We start from the raw sequence: 11,318 nt of genomic DNA, 5'->3' as shown, positions 1-11,318 counted from the left end.
ACAGAGAATAGAGAATTTGGGACCGAAATTATAACCAGATTATGATCAATTCTCTAAGCAAAGGAAACAAAGTAACTGCTGAGGTTACAAAGATGCAGTAATTCTCTTCATAAGGCTTTGTGCTGGTTTGTGAACTGCATTATTAAAAACCACGAGTTTAACAAAAACCTTACAAGCCAACTCATTGAAACAGGCATTTGGCCAATAAGGATTTAATTTAACACCAATACATCTTCGGATTTTAGACTTATTTAGGACCATTTGTACATATTCGTAGAATATTTCATTTACTCTAACAGATGACTAGATAGTGAGACCCTTCAGTGAGACCCTGGCCTAAACATATTGTTTTACTTATATAACAACACTAAACATAGAACCTTTCACTTTGTGGCACTGCATGATGGTCTACAAGGCATCCTCAAAAGCTACAATTAAAGATCCACCTAGCTTTTCAGCAATACAAGCCCCATTGAGGTCTTCTGGTCCATTTGCTTGACCTTTGTGTTTTATGCTTTGAAATTTCTTTTTGATTGTATCCTGGGAGCTTGCATAGATCACTTTAGTTTTCAGAGATGCTAGTTCTGGTGCCCTAGTCCAATCCTCTCACAGAAGGCAGTTTCTATCCTTGGAAACCAGGGAGAGAGCAATCTCTAAGTCTCTCAGATTCTTATTCCTCTCAACTTGAAGGTCCAAGGACAGAGGCATAACCATCACCTCAGGTCTGGAAATTGGTTAAACACACACACACACACACACACACACGCACACACAAGCCATCAACTGCTCTTTTCTGGATTCCTTGGCTTCAAAGCTTGCATCATACAAAACACAGTGACATCTTTACAGGAAGTATTTGCACAAACTGCTTGAAAGGATCAGTTATGGTTACACCAACATCTCTAACCAAGATTCCTTTCCCTTCTTCTACAACGATGCACTATTTGTTGGTCCTGAGACAAAGAACAGCAGCCTTCTTTCTTTTCTTGATTTCTTCTGGTGAGGGCATTTCCAAATGATCATGTCATAAAAAATGTGATATACTTCATTTGCAGCTTGCATTCCTGAGGCCTATCTCCACCATTAGAATATATACTTCATAATGATGGGGACTTTATCTTGCATATTGAATCTTCAAAGGCTACCATAGTACCTGGTTCCTGCCAGAGACAGAGGATAGGATCCCCCTTCATGGGCTCGGGTCTGTGGGTGGGTCCTCTTTTATCTACTAGGGATGAGAAGACTGGGCTCAGGCTGGCACCTGCTGATGGGGTATGGGCAAAGGATCAAGCAGGACAGGAGACCCTTCTTTCCATCATGCCCTGGGATGGGGTCATGTAGCACCCCATTCCTGTTATTGTCTTTTAAAATATTATTACAGCCATCCTATTGGATCTGAAGTGTATCTCTTTGTGGTTTTGATTTTCATTTCCCTAATGACTAAATAATTGTGTTGGGTATTTTTCATGTGATTATTGGTCATTTGTATTTTTTTAGAGGAATCTCTGTTCAAGACTTTGACCATTCAAAACTTGGATTGTTTATCTTTTAATTGCTTAGCTCTAAGAGTGCTTTACATATTATGGACATTATATCCTTATGTGATATGTCATTTGTGGTTTTTTTCTCCCATTCTCTGGATTATCATCTCACTTTCTTGATAGTGCCCTTTGAGTCACAAAATTTAAAAAAATTTGTCAGTTTATGCATTATTTTTCCTTTCATGCTTTGTGCTTTGATGTTATATCGTAGAAACTGTTGCCCAATTCAAGGTCACAAAGACTTCTGTTTCCTTCTAACAGGTATGGCCTTAGTTGTACCTCTTACATTTTAATCCATTTTGAATTAATTTTGTACATGGTGTGAAATAGGGTCAAAATTCATTCTTTTGTATGTGATTAACAGCTGTCTAGCACCATTTGTTGAAAACAGTCTTCTTCCCTCATTGAATTGTCTTGAGACCATTCTCAAAAATCAATTGATCATAAGTGTATGAATTTACTTCTGGGTTCTCATTTCTATTAATCTCTATGTCTATATCTATGCCAATACTTCAGTTTTGATTACTGTAGCTTTGTAGTAAGTTTTAAAATAAAGAAGTGTGACACCTCCAACTTTGTTGTTTTTTTCCAAGGTTGCTTTGGCTATTCTGGATCCCACGCGTGGATGAGCCTATCAATTTCTGCAAAAAAGCCAGCTGAGACTTTATTATGTTGAATCTGAAGATGAATCTTTGGAGTTTTGCCATCTTAACAAATTCAGAAGATCTTAATATCCTCTGATCCATGACCTTGGGACATTTTTTATTTAGTAGGATCTTTTTCAATTTCCAGTAATATTTTGCAGTTTTCAGTGTATAAGCCTAGCAATTCTCTTTTTAAAGATTCTTTTGTTAAATTTATTCCTAAGTATTTTATTGTTTTCAATTCTATTATAAATGGGGTTGTTTCCTTTTTTCTTTCTTTTTCTAAAAAAAAATATTTATATAAGTAATCTCTACACCCTATATGGGGCTCAAACTCCTGACCCTGAGATCAAGAGTAGCATGCTCCTCCTCTGACTGAGTCAGCCAGGTGCCTCTGGAGTTGTTTTCTTAAATTTTGAATTGTGAATTGCTAGGGAGCACATTCCCTTTTGTCCAAGAATGAACTTTCAGTTTGATTGAAATAGCTCTCGAAAATGTACTCTCAAATTTGGTTTAGCAGAAAAGATGATGGTTCTGACCTGAAGAATATAGAGAGAATGTTAAGGCCACATAGGCAAATTTTTGTAACTGTTCAAAATTTGAACTCAGTTCTGAAATTGAGTTTAATCTCATTAGAGAACGCAGAGCATGTATGTGTGTATATGCATGCATCTGTAGTAAGTCACCAGTGAAAAATTCTTGGTTGGTGCATATTAAGACAGGCACACAAAAGCATTCATTTCCAAAAGGAGCGTTTTGGAAAACACGTTATTCTTTAGACTTCAGTCACTATAATTCTGAAACTTGATTAGCAATTTCTCTTTGCCCACATCGTCATATTTATAAGACTTAAAATAGTTCTTTAAAATATGTTTCTGTTAAATATACCTGAGCTATCCCCTGAGGGTAGTTTCATGTCTCAAGGATACCAAGTGTACTAAGCACTCACGTGTCTCTCATAAACTTTTACAATCTCCAGAAGTGCCTGTAATGTGCAGTAGGTCATCAAAAGGGATTTCACTAATTGCATTTATCCTATCACTAACCAACTGATGCTCTTAATTCCCTTCATTTCCAGGGTAGAAGTAAGAGAATCTGTGGCTATTTATGATTCCAGAATCACTCTGTAAATTTCTGAGAAGACAAAAGATAATAACTTTTGCTAAGATTTTCCTTCTAACAAGGTCCTGAACAAAACAAACTTCTTTGGTGATGCCTGAGACGAGACAAATGTTGGGGACCTGCAGCCAGGCTGCCCCAGGCCTACCGAGCAAAGGCCACAACTGTGAAGCAGCACTGCCCTCTTGTGAGGAGACTAGAAAACCGACCAGCTTCCCAAAGTCCCCTCCGTGCATCTGTGCCTGTTTATAGTAAAACTGTAGCCTCATTGGAATCTAAACTTTGTGAACCGCCAGTTTCTGCAGCAGCTTCCCAGCACAGGCTCACAGAGCCCCTGACACTCAATTTTTATCCTCAAAGAACATTTCCAGGGTTCTAAAAATCGTGATCCTCCTTGTCCCACCCCCTAAGTAATTGAAGGTGTCTTAGATGATTAAAACCTCACCATGTTTCACCAAATGAGCGTAGTTCAACAGCGCCAAGTGTGGTTCTCCCTCAGTAATGGGTCTTCATGACAACAGGAAATTGACCAGATGGTGGAAAGCAGCAAAGTCGACGTAGATGGCTGCTTCTTACAGATATGCTGCCCCTCCTTTTTTGTGGTGAGAAACTGGAGGCCTAGAGAAACACGGATATTACCAAAGCATGGGATGCCACATCCTTGTCTCTTGTGCCTTGGTCCAGCCCTGTTATTACTGCAGGATGTGACAGGATGTCATTCTTTAAAGGCAGCAGCTGCTTATGTGACAGTTCTGTCGACTTGGTAGATTGGCACTGTGATGGACGTTGAACATGGAGATTTCCTCACCCATCCAATTAGACTCTCATTTTTAATATCTGTTCCCTGAACCTTATCCTTCCTTCCCTTGAAAATGGTGATGTTTGGGAGAAAGAAGATATAGGAAGGTGGGAAGAGTGGAATCAGAAACCGGTCAGGCATTCACAGTGGTTTGTTCCTTACTCCAAGTAGAAAAGGGGAATTAAAACTATGGAGCAGAGAGGATTGCTTTTCTTTCTTTTGCTTTCTCATTTCTCTACTCTTTTTCCTGGTCTCCTGCAATCCTCTCTCTTTTTAAGTAGCTGACAAAAATGTGTTCTTAAAATTACCAAGTAACCTGGTTACACCATCTTTCCCCTCACCTGACTGTATTTGTTTCCTTTAACCCATTTTCCCAGTCTACTTCCCAGTGCCCAGTCTGGTAAAAAAGTCACTCTTCACAAGCCCTGGTTGAAATTCATGTATGATGAGATCAGAATCAGAGTTTGCTTCAATCATCTGTCATGAGGGGTGAAGGCTTTCATGCTGAGCCCTCTCCTGAGCTTCATTTTGCTTATTCACTCAGTGGTATGTATTGAGAATCATTTCTAGGGCTGATGCTTATGCCTACATGAGTTGAATATTGTACAGCCACACTTGGCAGCCCCAAATAAAGCACAGTCTTTGTTTTCATAGAGCTTACAGGCTAGTACAAGGAGATCCTATCTGATGGACGCATGCTGATCGTATTATATTCTATTTGGATGGCTCAATCACCTTAGGGTTACTGTATTCAAGTCTAGATTCAGTAGCTTTTACTCAGAAATCCAAGCTTGGGACTCAGGAGTTGTCCTAAGCATCTCAGTCTCCCACAGTCCTTCAGGTACTCCAACCCATCACTCTCTCTCACCACTGTCACTGTGCATACACTTACCTGTGGTTCATGTGCTATGCTGGGTGCCTGCACAAGAGGGCCAGTGGGGCTGAAACCACAACTCAGCCCTGCCCCTGGCACAGGTCTGCCTCATGTCGGAGGAAGGCCAATCTTTCTTGTCACAAAGGGCTCTTTTTCAAGCCATGTGTCTGCAAGGTAGTGTCTTTCTTCTAATTCCTCTGCCTACCAATGATGACTCAGGGATTTTTAAAAATTGGTACAAAAAAGTCTTAAAGAGTAGTGGCCAACTGTCTACTGAGATACTTCAGTGACATCCTAACTGTTCTCCTTGCTTATTTCTCTCTTCTAGTCCACTCTCTCAGGCACCTGGTCAGGATAATATTTATAAAACTCAAAAGTGACCACGTTGTGCCTTGCCTAAAATCCTTCTTTTGTGGCCTATTTCTCTCAGAAAAAAATAAAAATTGCCATGAAGGCATTTAGGAAAATTCCTAATACGCTGCCAGTTCTGTTGCTGCCAGAGTGCCATTTTCTACCTTGCCGTTGAGTCTTGGGGGTCTCCTTTCAGTCCCTCAAGGTTCCATGTTGTCTTTGTCTCCGTCCCTTTTAAGGATTTATGTTTGCATCACCCTTGAATTTTAATATGTTGAAATCCTAATCCCAGTGTGATGGCAGTGGGAGGTGAGGTCTTGGAGAGGGATTTTAAGTTTAGATGAGGTCATAAGGGTTGAATCCTTCTAATGGGATTAGTACCTTTAGAATTACAGACATGAGAAAGGTCTCCCTATCTCTTCATCATGTGAAGATACAGTAGGCTGACCACCATCTATGAGTCAGAAAGAGGGCTGTCACCAGGAACTGAGTTGGCCTGTACCTTCATCTTGGACTTGCCAGTCACCAGAACTGTGAGAAAAAAATTCCATTCTTTAAGCCATGCAGACTTTGGTATTTTGTTACAGCAGCTTGAACAGACTAATACTGTCCCTTTTAGGTGCTTTTCTCTCCATCTTAAATAGTCACATGGCTTGGTCACTCAGCTCATGGCTTGTCTTTCATGGTTTTGTCCACATGTGACTTTGCCTCAAGCATTAATTATCCTTGTAATATGGTTGACTTCCTATGTTCTCCTTGGAACGTCATTAGTGCTCAAGAAGTGTGTCTTAAATGAATACATTGATTTTATATTTAAAATGTTAGAAAAACCTACTCCTGTTTCTTCACAGTTCCCTCAAAAGAAGTAAGATCACATTAAGCATGATTGTTTCAGTGGAAAAACTTGTGATACAAATAAGCAAACCAATCAAGTGGGAAATATTTGCTGGGTATACAGGTGGGTGGAGGCGGGGATAAAATCCCCAAAAGACACACTGAGCACATGCTTAGATCACCAGTTAATAAGACACAAACAAAAAGAAAAAAATAATGATATTTCAGGAAATGCATTGCATTATTTTCATGGTAAGAGTCTGAGCTTTGCTGAAATTCCTTCTACTGCAAGGTTTAGATTTTTACCAGAAGTGATAATGCATATGGCAGGTGGTGGTGGCATGGGAAGCATTATCTCTAATGCTCAGGACTTCTGAAGATCTTCATCAAGCCCTGACAGGCCTTGATTCACCGACTGTTGGTCAGAGTTTAATTTCCTGGATTTATAACAAATCTTCTGTTAGTTTCTGAGTGCATATGATAGGGCAAAATTTCATTTTTCTGGAATGAAACCTGAAGGGGTTGGAGCTTTAGAGGACTGGCAGTATGTATCTTACCATTAAAGCAGAACATTTGCTCCAAGTACTAGGCTTGGAGCCTAGTACTGGTGAGCATTCAGGGACAAAGTCCCGGTGGAGAGGAGGAGAAAGGCCTCCCAGCTGGTGACCTCCACTCAGTTCTTTTGGCCACTCTGGAGGCTGATGTGATTGGCTTTCCTTTTCCCATACACCCCTTGGGCAGCAGGTTGCCCTTCCTGACTTACTGTGTTCATTCAAGATTGCTCTGGAGGCATCTTTTTTTAAAGACTTTGTTTATTCATGAAAGGTACGGAGAGAGAGGCAGAGACACAGGCAGAGGGAGAAGCAGGCTCCCTATGGGGAGCTTGATGCAGGACTCGATCCCAGGATCCTGGGATCACCACAGCCGAAGGCAGATGCTCAACCACTAAGCCTCCTGGGTGCCCCTCTGGAGGAATATTCTAACCCAATTTTACCTTTGTAAGGAATGTAATGGATGATCCTACAGTAAGATTTACTAAGGTCCAGAAGTCCCTAAAGATGGCCTTCATCAAAAGGATTTCTGTTCCTTGCAAGGGGGGAAAAAAAGACCAAATTAGGACAAGTAGTGGGATGTGAGATGGGAGGAAAATCACAGGAAGAGTTAACAGACTCAGTCATGACATACATCAAAAATGAAAATGTTTAGCTTACATAACAGAGGGAAAATTCAACCACATGGACAGAAAGAAAACATGGAAAGACAGTTTATAAAATTAAATTTTGTGCTGTTTATCAACTTGAATATCTTCATCTTCCCCTTTATTGACACAGATTTCTCTCTGGTGAAATCATTTCAGTGAGTAAGAAAGGCTTCACCCACTGGCCTTGTCTGGGATGAGGGCTCTCTGGGACACCATCATCATTGTTTGCACTGCTTGGTTTGAGTGACTCAAGACTCAAGCAGCAACCTGCAGTGGCGTTGGCCTCTCTCAGTGCCTCGAGCCTTGTTCTAGACAATATTTCTTTTTAGGCTAAGGGGTGGCCGGCTGCCCACACTGCTTTATTCTCAGTACCAAATGAAACCTCCCTTAAGTGTTACTACATGTTAATAAACATAGTCAGTGAAACCCACTTAAAAAGAATGACCTGTTTATGAAAGAAACCTTTTGAAAGACAGAATATTTTCCCCTGTGGGCCAAAGCTTAGGCAGAAAAACAAAGAGCTCTTTGAAAGGCTTAAAACATGATGGAGGATAGATTCTGACTTTCTAACTACAAAAATAATGATACTTTTAGCTCCAACCTGCTTTGCTCCAGGGGGCTGTAAATACACTTTACAGGCACAGGTTGAGCCTTTCCAACTTTCTACCTCAAATGCTATTTGAACTTGTTAAGGGCAAACAATGTTAGCCCAACTTTATATATGAGAGAAACTGAGGCAATAGAAATCGAAGTGATTTGTCCGATGCCACCAAATAACTTAGAGGTGAAGTCAAGAATAGAACAAGTGGAGACTGAATGCTTCTGTGACACTTGAACATTTCCTAACATCAGAACTAGCTGCCTTCTCCCTTGTCTTTTCCTTTTCTCTTTCTTCTTTGTCTTCCACTTTATGTTTCATTGACAATGAATTGGGCCCAGCATGAGTGCTGGCACTTCCATCAGAAAGCCGGGGTTGGTCCAGGAGGCAAAGGACCTATGGCTTGTATTAACAAATGTGTCTAGCTTGTTATTATTCCTATGAACAATTAAATATAACTCGCAAAACTGATCTGGAAAACAACAAAATTCTTTCGTCTTAAGTACCTTGTCTCTCAAGAAATACTACTCTAGGGTATAAAATTTTACAATTTTTAAATCTCCAGTCCTTGGCATTTTTGAAAAAGATTTTATTTATTTATTCATGAGAGACACACAGAGAGAGGCATAGAAGAGACATAGTCAGAGGGAGAAGCAGGCTCCATGCAGGGAGCCCAATGTGGGACTCGATCCCAGGACCTTGGGATCATGCCGTGAGCCAAAGGCAGACACTCAACCAATGAGCCACCCAGGCATCCCTGATTGGCATTTTTCTAAAGAAATGTTGCCTAGTTTTTAATTTCCCCCAATGATTTGTGTCCTAGCTATCAAGTGTACATTTATTCACTTATTCATTAGTGTTTTTATTTTACAATTATTTATTTTGAACTTACTTTTGGCTCAGTACTGGGCTGTGTAATGACTATTGTAAAGCAGATCAAAGATAATTTTCCTTGGACTTTTCCTTAAGAAGTGTATTTAAAGCTTAGGAGTTGGTTTCTGGTTAGTTAATTTCCTCCAAAAAGAGAATTGAAAGTTAACTTAGGGATCCCTGGGTGGCGCAGCGGTTTGGCGCCTGCCTTTGGCCCAGGGCGCGATCCTGGAGACCCGGGATCGAATCCCACATCAGGCTCCCGGCGCATGGAGCCTGCTTCTCCCTCTGCCTGTGTCTCTGCCTCTCTCTCTTTCTCTCTGTATGACTATCATAAATAAATAAAAAAAAACTAAAAAAAAAAAAAGAAAGTTAACTTAATGGAAATAAGTGTCACTTTGAGTAACCATTATTGAGTATCGTCTAACACTCTTTGAAAATACATCAATACACTTCTCTTGTCATGCCTACATGGTACCAAGTACCTCATTGCCTTGGGAAGGTTAGTTTTCTAGAGATGTTTAAGAATAAGAAAAAAAAATCAATGCCTAGCCTTGACAGGTAGTAGAACCAAAATAATCCTAGAGACAATGTAAGGTAAAAGCTAAAGCCTTCTACTTTAAGGGGCACCAGAGCAGTTCAGTGAATTAAGCAGCCCTCTGACTCTTGGTTTTGGCTCAGGTCATGATCTCAGGGTCATGAGACCGTGAGATGGAGCCCAGCATGGGGCTCTGCATGAAGTCTGCTTGAGATTCTCTCCCTCTCCCTCTGCTCCTCTCCCCACTTGCACAGTCTCTCTCTAAAATAAATGAAATCTTAAAAAGAAAATAAAGCTTTCTATCTGAAATAACTTTTTGAGGGTTTTTAAAAAAGATTTTCTAGACAAATAAAAGCCAAATCAGAAAATATTTCTTTACATAAAAACTTACATGTGAATATTCATAGCAGCTTTATTTATCTTAGCCAAAATGTAGAACCAACCTAAATGTCCAACAATAGTTGAATGGATAAACAAAATGTGGTATATCCATACAGTGGAATGTTATGTAACCATAAAAGGGAATAAAGTAGATACTGATATTACAATATGGGTAAACTTAGAAACACTATGCTCATAAATGAAAGAAGTCAGACATAAAAGGCCACATACTGCATGGTTTTATTTATATGAAATGTTCAGAATTGGTAAATCCATAAAGTTAGGAAGTAAATTTTTTTTTTTTTTTTTTGGCCAGGCTGCAGGGGAAATGACTGCTAATGGGAGTAGATATTTCTTTCAGGGTAATGAAAAATCCTAGGCCTGGACAGTGAAGATGGTTGCACAACCTTGTGAATATACCAAAAATCCCAACTAAACTGTATACTTTAAAATGGTGAACTTTAATGACATATGAATTATATTTGAATAATAACAATGACAACAGCAATAACAACATCAAACAGCATAAACCATCATAATAAACTTGAAAATAGTTAAGTGAGGGGCCTTGATGGCCTCCTGGCCATGGCAGGAGCCTCAGACCCCACCTTAGAGAAAGGGACCAGCTTTGAGAGATTGCTTAGCTGTGCATGAAGGAGCATGGTGGAATGCAGACTGTCTCCAGTGAAGGGTTTGTCCTTGTGAGGGAGTACATGAGGCCCCTCAATGACATCTACCTGCAAATCTCACTTGTATCTTCCAATAGGAAAGTTTCTGTTTATGCTTCAAGACTTTGCTCAGTCCATCCAACACTTCACTGCCTTTCAAAGATTGGAATACTTGAAGGTGTCTCCCTTTGAACACAAATGAAATTAACCAAACAAAGTGTGTGGGACTGTAGAAACCCAGAAAAGATTGAAGTATGTGGAAGGGAAGTCCTAGCTGTCACATATGAAAGAATGAAAATCTTCCCTCCACCCTCTAATCTTGGGAGGTAGACATGGAGAGAGTCATCCACGGTGCAGTTCCAGGAACACGGTCTATTTGCTGCTTCTTCCCAGGGCAAGGTGACTGCCTCCTTCCTTTGTACTCAAGTCAACTACAGTGATGGTATCCTGTTATAAATTCTTTCCCTTTTCATTCGAGTCTCTGAGATGTGGGTTTAGGAACACTCTCATGACACATGGCAAAACAAAGACTGCAGCAATTGCATACTTTCTACCCCTCCCTTCTTTTATTTTATATAAATTACTACTTGTGAATGGAATGTCTCACACCTTTGGTTATTAGACATCCTGATGACGTCAAGTGGGTGCTTTTTTCTCACAAAGGGAGGATTGTCACACGCCAAATAGCGAGGGAGCCTTGGTGTACAAGAACATAGACATATACAAATTTTGTGGCTGACCTATCACAGCAAACAATTATAGGGTTATTATGAAGATCAATGTGGTTATATGTGTGGGAGCAGTTTGTATAATCAAGCCCTATGTATATATGTTTTCTTGTTGTTGTTTTGGATGGAAGATAACTGCCAATCTTTCTTCTCTTAAGATACTGGACTGGTA

At 40.0% G+C, this 11,318-nt stretch overlaps 1 pseudogene; it reads right to left on the bottom strand.

Annotated features, from left to right (window-relative positions):
• Nucleotides 1–408: 408 nt before the first annotated feature.
• On the bottom strand, nt 409–5,836 carry LOC121474561 (annotated as a pseudogene).
• Between the last annotated feature and the right edge of the window lie 5,482 nt (nt 5,837–11,318).

This window comes from Vulpes lagopus, chromosome 13, assembly GCF_018345385.1.
Source record: "Vulpes lagopus strain Blue_001 chromosome 13, ASM1834538v1, whole genome shotgun sequence".
In the NCBI taxonomy this organism is placed as follows: Eukaryota; Metazoa; Chordata; class Mammalia; order Carnivora; family Canidae; genus Vulpes; species Vulpes lagopus.
Note: the sequence above shows the minus strand (reverse complement) of the source record. Positions and strands in the feature narration are given on the sequence as shown.